This window comes from Linepithema humile, chromosome 4 (genome assembly GCF_040581485.1).
Source record: "Linepithema humile isolate Giens D197 chromosome 4, Lhum_UNIL_v1.0, whole genome shotgun sequence".
In the NCBI taxonomy this organism is placed as follows: Eukaryota; Metazoa; Arthropoda; class Insecta; order Hymenoptera; family Formicidae; genus Linepithema; species Linepithema humile.
Genome location: NC_090131.1, coordinates 8,717,338 through 8,730,041, shown reverse-complemented (window position 1 = coordinate 8,730,041; position 12,704 = coordinate 8,717,338). Strand labels below are relative to the sequence as shown.

The 12,704-nt window shown below is 29.9% G+C and overlaps 1 long non-coding RNA gene across 1 annotated transcript; it reads left to right on the top strand.

The window, feature by feature from the left end:
- On the top strand, positions 1-2,778 carry LOC136999407 (uncharacterized). Its single transcript, XR_010889793.1, has 4 exons — positions 1-950; positions 1,192-1,365; positions 1,639-1,943; positions 2,024-2,778. It is a non-coding gene; the product is annotated as an uncharacterized lncRNA (long non-coding RNA).
- Positions 2,779-12,704: the final 9,926 nt, after the last annotated feature.

The following is a 12,704-nucleotide window of genomic DNA, read 5'->3' as shown; positions in this document are numbered from 1 at the left end:
TTCTCGATCTTTTTCACCCGCGTATTGGAATAATTTAGACCACGATTGAATAGAATTTATGATACAAATAAACTTTTTTTAACATTCAAAATTCCGCCTAACATAATATCATAAAAGAAGTCGTAATGCCACAATATACACGAGAATTAACCACAATATTATAAACTTCTAAATTTGGAAAATTTGGCAACAGCATCCAAAACCCAAATTCACTTGATTACAGTACAGGCTTTTCATTAACAATGCAAATTTCCCAAACACTCGGTGAATAGAGGCTACGCTCATATACTGCGGGATGCATTAATAGAAGATTCGGTGCCAACTTTAATGCAGCTATATCGGAAACAAAATTATGATTTACGGTAACAATCAACCACGCTTTTTACGGAATATACATATGTTATACGATGTATAACTACAGTACGCTATATGATAACTACACGGAAAAAAGATATTCTTATTTTAAAAATATCTTTATTTTTAACATGAAAATCTTGAAATGAGATTATATTGCTTTAAACAAAGAAAACTGGCTTGAATGAAGTCATTTTATACAGTTCAATCAAGTAAAAAATATTCTTATTATTTAAGAATAATTTTCTTGAATGGAAAAGAAAAAATGTTGGATAGAAAATAACATATTTTTCAAATAAAAGATTATAATTTTCTTAGAGTAAAATTAAATAATTTCTATTTAACTATATCTTATTTTTAAAGAAAGCTTTAAAAAATGTTAGATCAAATGTAATATTTTTAAATTAAAGATTGTGTCCTGCGCAGTGCTGCATATGCATGTTTTCGCTTGTTTCGGACTCGAGAACCGTCGTTTACAATACTATGCATCACTACGTGGCCGTGAACGATGGTGAATTGTGAGATCGTGAAATTTTATGCAATGGAGAATTTATTGCAAGAATGGGGATTAGAAAATCTAATTGCTATTTTCAAAGGTAAGTGTTACACATCTGATACAATACATAAATTTTTGTTTGTTATCTTGTACTCTACGGCTGAAAATCTAACCTTAATCATCAATCATACCTTAACCTTGACATGTTTTATAAGTAAAAATACTTTTTTCCTAAAAAGTTATTTAACTTCCTAAAAAGTTATGACCGACTTTTTTTATTACGCTAAAATTCGTAATTATTAATATTTTTCTTTAATTTAACTTTTTATAATTTATTATAGAAAATGACGTAAGCATGGAAAATATAATAGGTATTACGGATGATCATCTTAAAGAATTAAAAGAGAGAGTGTCCATAGGACATCGAATAATTTTTGAAAATAAAATAAAACTTTAAAAAAAAAAAAAAGATAGAAGAAAACCAACAGAAACAAAATATTCTAAATATGGATGTGGTAGGTTATAATAATAGATTTATTATACTTTGTGCATCTTTATGTTAAGATAATTTTAATTGTATTTTTTTAAAAAGAATATATGTAAAAACATCTTATGTTTAAAAAATATATTATTATATTATAATATTATATAAAAATATTTGTAAAAAATGTTTTTCAATACTCTTAGTTTTGCAGATGATAACGCTATACATTTTTTATTTATTTATTTTTATAAACCACATTAACTTTTTATCTTTCTTATAATATATTCTATATTCTATTTTTTAGATATTTGAAGATATGCAATCAGATGAAATAAAATCAAGTGAAACTGAAACTCTGACAATAGCTGATACTAGCAGTGAGACTAGTAAAGATGATGAAAACTATACACTGATTGATACAATAGTTGTTCCAAACAACGTGAAATCTTTTAATTGTTTAGATTTTGATTTAAAACATCTTCTGACTATATCACCATATGGAAAAAGTATTTTAAAATATTACGCAAAAAACAACTCGTTAAATTTTTCACTACGAACAAAATTAGTAAATATTATAGGAAGACATCTGTATACTTATATTTTGAAACAGTATGTATTTATTACAGTAATGCTTTTTTAAATAAAAAAATTATTTATATCTTTCTTAAATCTATTATTATGTTTTCTAGCCGCTTAACACACTCACAATTTCTATCAATTACTTCAAAAATCTTCAGCTTTTTTCCTAACGAATGTAGTTCTACTTATTATATACCAGCTGTACCTAAAACTAAGTCGCTAACAGGAGAACCCTTAATGGCCAAAGGAAAGTTGATAGATAAATGTAGAATTATGTTATATAAAAGTAACGATAAAGATTATGTACGAAAAAGAAAACATTCAAGTGAAATAAATTCAGAAGAAGAATTTGAAGAAAAAATATTTAATAAAGGTTAAATCCAAGGGATAAAAAATAAAATAGTTATAAGATGAATAATAATGTTTTATTTGATGATTGACTAAAAACAATTTACTATGTGTTTATAAATTTATAATAAAATTTTTAAACTTATCTCAGTATTTGAATATGATACCTCCTCATATAGAAGTATATTATTCTTAAATTTAAAAAACTTTATATCAAATTTATATTTATTCAAGTTTAAAATTAAAAACAAAGCAAAATCTTAATTTGATGTTAATTTTTTAATAGAATGAAGAATTACTAAGGTATGCTTAACGCATTCTCATATTCTTAAATTAAAAAGCTGTAAATTAAAAAATTTGTATCAAATTTAGATTTATTTACGATTACAAAACAAAGCAAAATTAAAATTTGTAATATTAATCTTTTATTTTAATTCAACTATATGTTTTAGCATGTATTGTTCAGCCATTCTTTTTGATAAATACCTAATTATTGTTTCTTATATATTGAGTATCAAGAAAAAATAGCTAAATAATACATGCAGAAACATACGTTTCAACTAAAAAAATTATTAATTTGAATTTTAATTTTGCTTTGTCTTTTAACCGTAAATAAATCTGAATTTGATACAATTTTTTAATTTACAGCTTTTTCATTTAAGAATATGAAAATGCGTTAGGCATACTTTAGTAATTTCTTATTCTAAAACTAATGTAATTTTATAACAAATATATATAAATTTCTTGACTCAAGAATAATATTGTTTGGCATAAGTAATATAATAAGTTGATTCAAGACTTAATAATGTTAAATATAATACTAAATTATTGAAAGAAGAATATTTTAGATTTGTCTGAAGATAATATGTCTTGTAATAAAAAAAATTTATTTGTTTGATAAATCGATACTTTCAAATACAATAACATTTAATGTTGCTCTGACATTTTAATATATTCCAAATAACAACATGATTTCGTTAAATGAATACACTAATATTATTAGAAAAAGTTTAACGTATGCTGGATACAAAAAAAGATAGAATCAAAACAACATTTTCATCTTCTTAATATAACTTTCTTTTTAATGTTAAAAGAAGATGTTTTATTGTCAAAATAATTATATTGTATTCTTCAAGTAATCATTATAAAATGGAAATAAAACTACAGTATTGTTAAAATTTAAGATTATTAAATTCTTATCGGAAGATTATAAATTGTTGCGTATATACGAAACAATGAACGCGTTAATTTGAGTATATATCCAGTCAACAAAATGTTAGCAGCCTGCTGACAGTTTGCGAGCAGATTCGCTCAGAACTTGGCAGCGAATACGGTGCCATCTGTGTCCGCATTAAGCTCCTGTTCTGTCGGCAGAATCTGTCGACATAAGTTGACAGCAGATTGGCGGCAGAAAACGAGCAGGATCTGCGCAGTGTAATTTGGTGTCAGATTGTCGGCAGAAATCGAGCAGAACCTGCCATCACAATTTAAATGGAATAGCGACATTTAAATGCTTCATTACAATTTTACATTTCTCGTTTCTCTTATTAAAAGTAGTAAATGAGGTATGCAAAGTATATAATATATATTTACTTTATTGGGACAAAAAAAATACTTATGTTTTAATAAATTTATTAGGCAAAATCCCGAAATCACTGCAATATTGAGTCAACTCGCAGCGTATTTTCAATTTCAAAAACGAGTTTAATATTCTGAATCTCTTATAGGGATTGTATCAGATTATTGTATTAAACTGATAAGCTTCATTAAGCCACTGGCCACACTTTATATGCACTGCAGATGAATTTTGAGTACGAGTTTATATATGAAGAAACACGACGCATAGCGGCAAACATCAAATTGCACTGCGCAGATTTTGCTCGATTTTTGTCGCCAATCTGACATCAAACTGCATTATACAGATCCTGCTCGATTTCTGCCGTCAATCTGATATCAAACTGCATTGCGCAGGTCCTGCTCGGTTTCTGCCGCCAATCTGCTGTAATAATTTCGAGCAAATCCTACTCGGTTTCTGCTACTGATCTGCTGTCAAATTATGTCAGCAGGTTTTGTAACATTTTTGCTGACATTCTGCTATCATCATCTGATGTAACAGGTTTTGTATACAATCTGCAGTCTTTCTGCTGAGAAAAATTTGTAGCAGACGTTTGGTAGACTGTTCGAACAGACTTTGGAGCCGGTTTGGTATATAGTGATGAGCGTGAGGCCCGCGGAAAGCACGCAAAATCCCTGCCCATTGATACACACATATGATTCTAGTGCAGACTCTATCCGTAGTGCGCTCTAATAATGTGCCTTGCTCTAACCCTTTGATCTTGGCAGCCAGACACAATCTCTTCGCCAATGATTAGCACGGGATTTCATCTCAATTGACGTTCATCCCAATTGGCTGGAACGTCTTCATTATTGGACTCGATAATTATCAAATTTCAACTAAGTCTTTCATTTCAGGATTACGACGGCTGCTGTGTAAATTTCTCAAGATGATCTGTCACTGGGAATGATGCCTTTTCTCTTTACTTTGTGTCCTCCCTGGTGAAAAAACATCTCATAATTTTCTAGAAAATTTTAAGAATTTTTTATAATTTTATTTTATGAAAAATTCTGAGAAAAAATTTCTTATTTATTCATATTTTTTAAACATTTTTTAGAAAATTATTTAAAAAAAAAAAAAATTATTAGCCGGGATTTTTAAGATTACAGAATCTGATGTAATAATGTTTGATAGCTGTATAGCTGCAAGCGTTATAATAATAATTATTATAAAAATTATTTTTGCCAATAATATGTTATATGGTAATTACAATTTATATTTCATAAGCGGTTTTTATATTTAATATGTATGAAATGTAATAAATTCAATATTTGTAATTATTATATATTTTTTATAGAATTTTTAAATGTATATGTATGCAAGTATGTGTTGTAATAAGATACATTTTTCTGTATTCTATTTAACGGAATATTTCTAAAAAAAATTTACGATTTATCAGCTTCCATATTTTGCCCTGCCTTTGAGTACATTTCATTTAACGGTACAAATTAACGCAAGTATATATTTCTATTCTATCTTTTTCATTGGATGTCAAACACAGAATAAAACATGTATTAACATGTACATATGTTAACGTGACATTCTATGTTCGATATCTACTAGAAAATGAATATATAAAATGACACGTTTTTACATTGCTAAATGAAATGCATTCAAAGATAAGGTAGAAAAATAAAAGCTGATAAATCGTATATTTTTCAACTTGTAAAAATATTTGATATTTCTAAAGGCCTGTGTCCACGATGCAAGAAATTGGTCTAAGTTCTTGGTCCAAAAAATGTATAGCCAATTAAATTGAAGTTCTTATGGAAAAACAGCAAGTTGATTGGTTACACATTTCTTGAAGCAATCCAACCATTTTGGGCTAAGAACTCGAACCAATTTCTTGCATCGTGGACACAGGCTTTAATATATACAGATCTGGAAAATATGAGAAATAATGAATTTATTCATATATTTTCATATATTTTTATTTCTTTTCTGAACTTTTCTGAAAAGTGTGCCAATTCATATAAAAAATCTTAAAATTTTCTGAAAAAGTTATAAAATTTTTGTAAAAAATCTGAAAATTTTTATGAAAAATTCTGAGAATATTTTTCACCAGGGCTGACATTCTTTGTACAAGCATTCCTTTGATAGCAATTGTAAGATTTTAACAGCGACAGTGTCGTTTTCGTCTTTCTACGGAATACGATAAAAAATGTAAAATTATGACTTTCTAATCTCGCAAAGATTGTGTTTCCACCGGTGATTGTAAAACACCAACAGTTTTTAACGGATTTTTCGACTGCTACTACTATGCTCTCTTGGTGGAGACGCATATTGCGCATGCTACATGTGGATGTAGTAGAATGTTAAATTTTCCTTCTCGGTCGGATTCTGTGACTAACGCGTCACGCCACAGTACACACACGGCGAGTTTAGCAATGCATTTATCGGAGTAAGTAAACCAGTTCTGAACGCATGAATTTATAATAATTGATAAACTGTGCTTTTCCTCTCGAATTTTATTCGGCACAATGAAAAAAAATCACGCGACTAATATGCGGAGATTGCTTTCGGACAGGCGTAACGCACTAATTATAAGCGAATTAAGCATGGCATAGGAGCACCTCTTTGTTTGAAACGCCTGTTTAGACAGTCAAACTTAATTTTTTGGTTTGTCTGGTTATTTCTAATTTGAGCAATCAAATTTAATTTTTTAATCATAAACGACTTTATCTCAAACAATACATAGAAGGATAATCAACAGATATCTTATTCGAAAATCAAAAAGCAATCGCAATAGAAGAATCAGCTGTTGATGTCGAAAAGAAATTTTAAAGAGCGTAGAAGAATGGTAACAGAAGCATTAGAAAAATATATCACATTTAATTAGTTGCATCAGAATCAGAAGAAGCAGAATTTTTTATTAAAGTTTTTAATATATTTATGTAAAGTGTAAGGGGGGAGGAGGGAGACATTGATCTAGACTTTACATGAAAGCGCCGAACAGTTTAGCACCATCGCTGCTCTCGTAGTTTGTTTTTAGCATTATAAAAAGGCAAAAATAAATCGGCTTTAAAAATATATACATGTATATACACATATTTTTTCTAATGTAAATATATGTATTTATTTCTTTATTGATCTTTCTTCAAGATTCTAATTTCTATCTTTTCTTACACATTAAATTTTTTTAACTTTACATATTGTAAACTTTAATTTGTAAAGTTTACTTTAAGACTTAATTGAGAATTTAATTGTGAAACTTATTTTTATATACTTCGCTTGCCTGCTATGTGCGCGCGCATATACAGTGTGGCAGTAAAGTCTGGAAACACCGAAATATATATGAAACGGCCAATTTTCAAAAATAACGCTAAACACGTCAATTTAGATTTTTAATTTTTTACATTTTGGCGATATGCATTTGTTTCTACACTGACATCTGTCACAGTTATGATGTCATCATCAATTTAGCATACAAATGTGCGGCATGCAAATGTTCGTAAAAGCTGTGTAATAAAATCGGTGTATACCCATACAGCACAAAACATCCTCAGGATATCCTCAGGACATCGAGGATATTTTGGTGTCCCAAGGATGTTCTGAGGACATCGAGATCTCACCAAGATGTCCTAAGGATATATAGGATATTTTGTGCTGTATGGGTAATGAGTGAAATAAATAATATATCATGTGGAGTAAGCGGTTAGACATAATAAATTCAAAATTTGATGCCAGAAAAAGAGAGAGAGAGAGAGAGAGAGAGAGAAAGAGAGAAGAGAGACAACTAAAAAATTAAGTAATATAATGAAATGTTCAAGTACGACGGGTCGCGACGCGCGAACAAATATAATATCGTGCCACGTGGGCGTTCAAAGCCGATCGCTACGTGAATGTACAAATCGCGTCGTTGCCGGTTCTCGCGTAACATTCAACATCGTCATAAAACCAGAACCGGTCCTGGTTTTGACGTTTGCAAGCGCAGCCGCATGCGATTGTATTAATATGTATATTATCAGCCTCGTTCTTTCCCGTATAGAACTTGATGCAATGTTGGGACAATGTCCAAATGTTCACGGAAAGTGATGTTAAAAAGTCAACGTTTTATGTACTACTTATATACTTTATGTACTCAATCTGGACATTTAGATGTTACATGGTATACAACATGTAATTTCAACGTGTTTCAGCGTCATATAACGTTGTGAACAACGTTGTGTGAACTTTTTGTTCTATACGACTTATTTTTTGGTCCCTTCCGTCCATTCTCTCTCTCTCTCTCTCTCTCTCTCTCTCTCTCTCTCTCTCTCTCTCTCTCTCTCTCTCTCTCTCTCTCTCTCTCTCTCTCTCTCTCTCTCTCTCTCTTTCTTTCTCTTTTCCCTTCGTCCCCCTTTCCCCTCCGTCTTTTTTGTATATATTCGCACATTTTGTAAAGAAACCGACAATTTCGCCAATGCATAGTGTTCTAAAATCGCGCACTTGTCCTGATAGGAGAATGTCACTCTAACGCAATGCGTCACTTGTGAGACTCATTTTGACGAATGATCACAAAAACGAAAATTTAATCTTTCGGCCATTTAAATAGACAATGCGTTATCTATTCTAAAATAAATTGGCGATTACTGCATTGATCATGGTATACTTTATTGTGAAGATATTATAATATGTGTTATTGTAATGATGCAATTGATTCAAAATTGTTTAGTTGAGTATTTTTAATGTTTTATCAATAAACATTTCGGTAATTAAGTTTTGAGTATATATAAAAGTTCACTTTATATAATTTCAAACTAATTGCGAAATAAGGTTCTGTTACTTGATTGCATTTTTATTATTTTTTATTATAATAACTTCATAATCATGTAAATATACAGAGTGTTAAAAAAAAGGATTACATATTTTGGGAGCAGGTAGTATTGATCAAAACAAGAAAAAGAGTCTAATTAACATGGGTCCTAATTAATATCTTTGAAGATACAGACTATCTTTCTATTTGAGCTCTTTGTCCTTTTCTTATTGGTTGTGTTACCTTTACGATGCAGTAAACAAAAGAGTACTTTACTAGTTTTGCTATAGTAACATTGGGTTTGTAGGTATCAGTATAAGATTATATTAAGAAGAGAGCAATAAAGTTTTGTTAGAGTGTGCAGTTTCTCTGAGATTGAAAAATGCGTGACAATGAATAGGAACCACATAGAGCATCTCCTATAATGCTGACTGCAAAATTAGTAAGACCTGGTACTGTAAAGGTGACATCAATAAGAAAAGGACAAAAAGCTTAAATAGAAAGATAGCCTGTATCTTCGAAGATATTAATTGTAGGACCTATGTTAATTTTTTTTCTTGTTTTGATCAATACTACCGGCTTTCAAAATATGTGATCCTTTTTTTAACACCACAATGATTGATTTCAAAATCTTTGTTTCTACTTTCTTTGTACAATTAATTGTAAAAAGTATTGTAATTAATAATAATCTTTTCTGCTTCTATATTCATTTTTTTACTTTTGCTCGTTTATTGCGAAATTTAATTATCAATCCCAGCTTGTTAATTATACCGGCTTTGAAAACTTTTGTGAGAAAAAGATGTTGGATGGGCGGAGAACAGGTATGCCGTTAATATTCTATGCAAGGTTCTAAGTCAGTTGCGATGTGCAACTTATGTTCGGAATAAGGACGCGCGACGCGAAGCAACGAAACGGAACAGCAGATCTTATAGCTCCGTTACAACTAGCTAGCTGACCGATCCCAACGAATACAACCGGTGGTACCACACCCGCTCGAGTATTTCGAGCGGAATGATGGAGAGATAAGCAGGACTCGCTAACTCGCTCGCTCGCTCGCTGTGACACGCTCGAACGAGTGAGCGCACGCGCGTACGCTGGTAACGAGCTCTCAGACTTGTGTTCGTAGACTTACGTTACTTTGAACCAGATGCTTGTTCTCGCACCGCGATTCGGCGCGATATTTAGCTCGGCAGCCGCGGCAGGTGGTAATTTTTAGGCGGTCAGCCGGTGCATGATTCAATAAACAAATCGCTCAAAGTTAAAAAGAGTGTAATTTTGCATAAAATCAAGTTTTAGAAGAAAAAAGGGAACAATTTTATTCGTATAGAAACTAAATTTTAAATTTTTCGAAAATAAAAAATTGTTTTATTTTGGTATAAAAAGTTTCTTTCATATAAATTTTAGACATGTTAATTTATAATGCACTACTGAACATTACTGTCGCAATAGCGCTTTAACATTGAATTACAGATAAAGATAAAATAATTTTTTTAAATAAAGAATCATAGATATAAAATTTCCAGCTAAAATGCAAAGAAAAGTTTGACACGTTTTTTGAAGCTCTTTAAACACTTGATTGATTAAATACGTCGCTGAAATTTTGCGAGTGATGAAGATAGAAGACTTTTGGCAAATATTGAAGGATGATGGAGAATATTGAAGGATTGCTCCAAGTTTCAGTATTCCAAATTATTATTAATAATAATAAAATACATATTACTTTATATTATTTGCTTGTCGCTTCGAGTAAACTGCACTTTTCGCCAGTAACAATTGACGATGAGAATATCAGAGTCGTTAGAAGGCACAATGGAAATTGTTGATTATTTAAAAAAGAGCTTTTACGATAATCGGTAAGCTAGTAAATGTTTCGTTTTTCCATCGCCGGGGGCAAGTTGAAATTTGAACAGATTATGATTTACGATACGAGAATATATATGTCATTGTTAGTTGTATTTCAAAAAACGTATATTGGACGTATATTATTACATATACAGTATTAAGTGGAGCGAAAAAATATCCACTGAATGTGAATCGAAAAACTGATCTTTTATGGCTGACTTGTTTGTTTCTATTTATTCCAACTATTTATTCAAACACAAAATAAATATGAAATAAACATAAATAAAGAATTACTTTGTTGTACTTTTAATGTCCATAAAAAACATGTGCAAAAAATATTTTCCTACAAGCAATATTCTTATTGTCAATATTTTTCCCTATTTTTTATTTAAATATGCTTTTGAATAAATGATCATGTCAACTGTTCTAAATCACGAATTTTATTTTCACGTTGAAACGTCAACGTCGCTTTAAATATTACATATCACAAATGGACATGGAGGTTTTGTTCTATATTCAGTTCAAGAAGTCCTATATGCGTATACGGAAATACATCGTATATGTATAAGAAATCGATCTATCGACAACTAGCGGTTCTTCAACCGTTGCTGCCTTGCTTTTAAAGAAACTAACCGGTACGGTTAGTCGACGAAAGCGTGTTATGGTGATCTTAATTATTGTTTGAGGTAGCGTACGACAAGTATATACGTTTGATAGAACACTGGAAGCAATTAAAATGTTGCCTAACATGATCTTTATTCTCGTGAAATGTCTTCGACAGAAATAATGAGCCGAATCATAATAACTTGGCATTGTTGGAAATTAAGGAACAAATAAATCACAACTAAGTCTTTCGTAAAGACCGACGTACTTAAAAAGGCTAAAAAACTAGTTTATTGTTAATTGTAAGAAAATGCAATGATAAGACATAGATATAGACAGACAAACAGATATACACACTTTATTGTAGCCAAATAATGCACATATGTAACCCTGTGTGGGCTGGCAATACGATAGGTTTTTATCCTTAATTAATTCACGCATATTTTTAAGGTATGATTATTCGTAAAGCACGCAGTAATCAAGTATTTCAAAAAGAAACATTTAAAAGTCTATACAAACAGTTTTTATTTTTTAATCAACTATATGTATAATCGTCATCATATTATTGATAACAGTTTGCCACTCTGTTAGCAAATTTTCAACTCCTTTCTTAAAGAATTCTCGCTCCTTTACGGCAAAAATAAACCGCTTAGAAGCCAAATTGATTAACTCTTTTTGCAATTTTTCCAATTTTAGTACCAAAGCACATGATTGGTTCTTAACTTTTCATAAATAAAATTAATTGATAGAGTTACTCAGTTTGGCTTTTGAGCAGCTCATAACTCTCTACGTAATTTTGAATGGCATTAACTTTTTGAAATATTTTTCCTGTAAGCAAATGCTCTAAAGATTTAAACAAACGATAATCAGATCAGATAGATATCACATATTTTTTTGCTGTAGTTGTTGCATTTAATCCATATTTATCATATTTCTCTCTAAATGTTGAAATCCTGACGTTTCATTTAAATAAGCGATTTAAATTTAGTAAAGAAAAATACAAAGTTGAATACTTTAACACAAATGGCAGACAAAAAAATACTGTTTATACTATACTGCTCAAGTAGAAACTGATGAGAATAAAAGACTTATAAAATACTTGAGTACTTATGAGTATCGTTAATATTATTATATTCTCAAAATATTTTTAGCTTCTTAATAAAATAAGTAACAATAAATATGTACAAAAGTAATTTAATAAATTTTATATATATATGAAGTACGTAATTACTCATATAATGTTTTGAACGTTGCGTGAAACACGTTTGTGCATGTTAAAACTTACTTTCGTAATTGCACATGCAAAAGGTGAGAATAAGCGGATATTTTTATATTATTACAATAATTATAATGAAAAAGCTGAGATTTTAATGAGCAAATTTAATATTATATTTTAATTAGCGCAAATTATTTTATTTAATTGTTTGATCTTTTTTTATTTATTATTTCTTTATTTTTGCATCTTTACCACATGTCCTCTATTTATAAACAAAAACTTACAAGATCAATATTCAATTTAGTTATTAGCAGATAATTTATGAATACCTATAAAACATTTTTTGTACAAAATAAATAAACATGCGAAAGAAACATTGAGCGCATTATGTCGCATTCAAACTAATCACCGTTCTCAATGCCTACATATAGC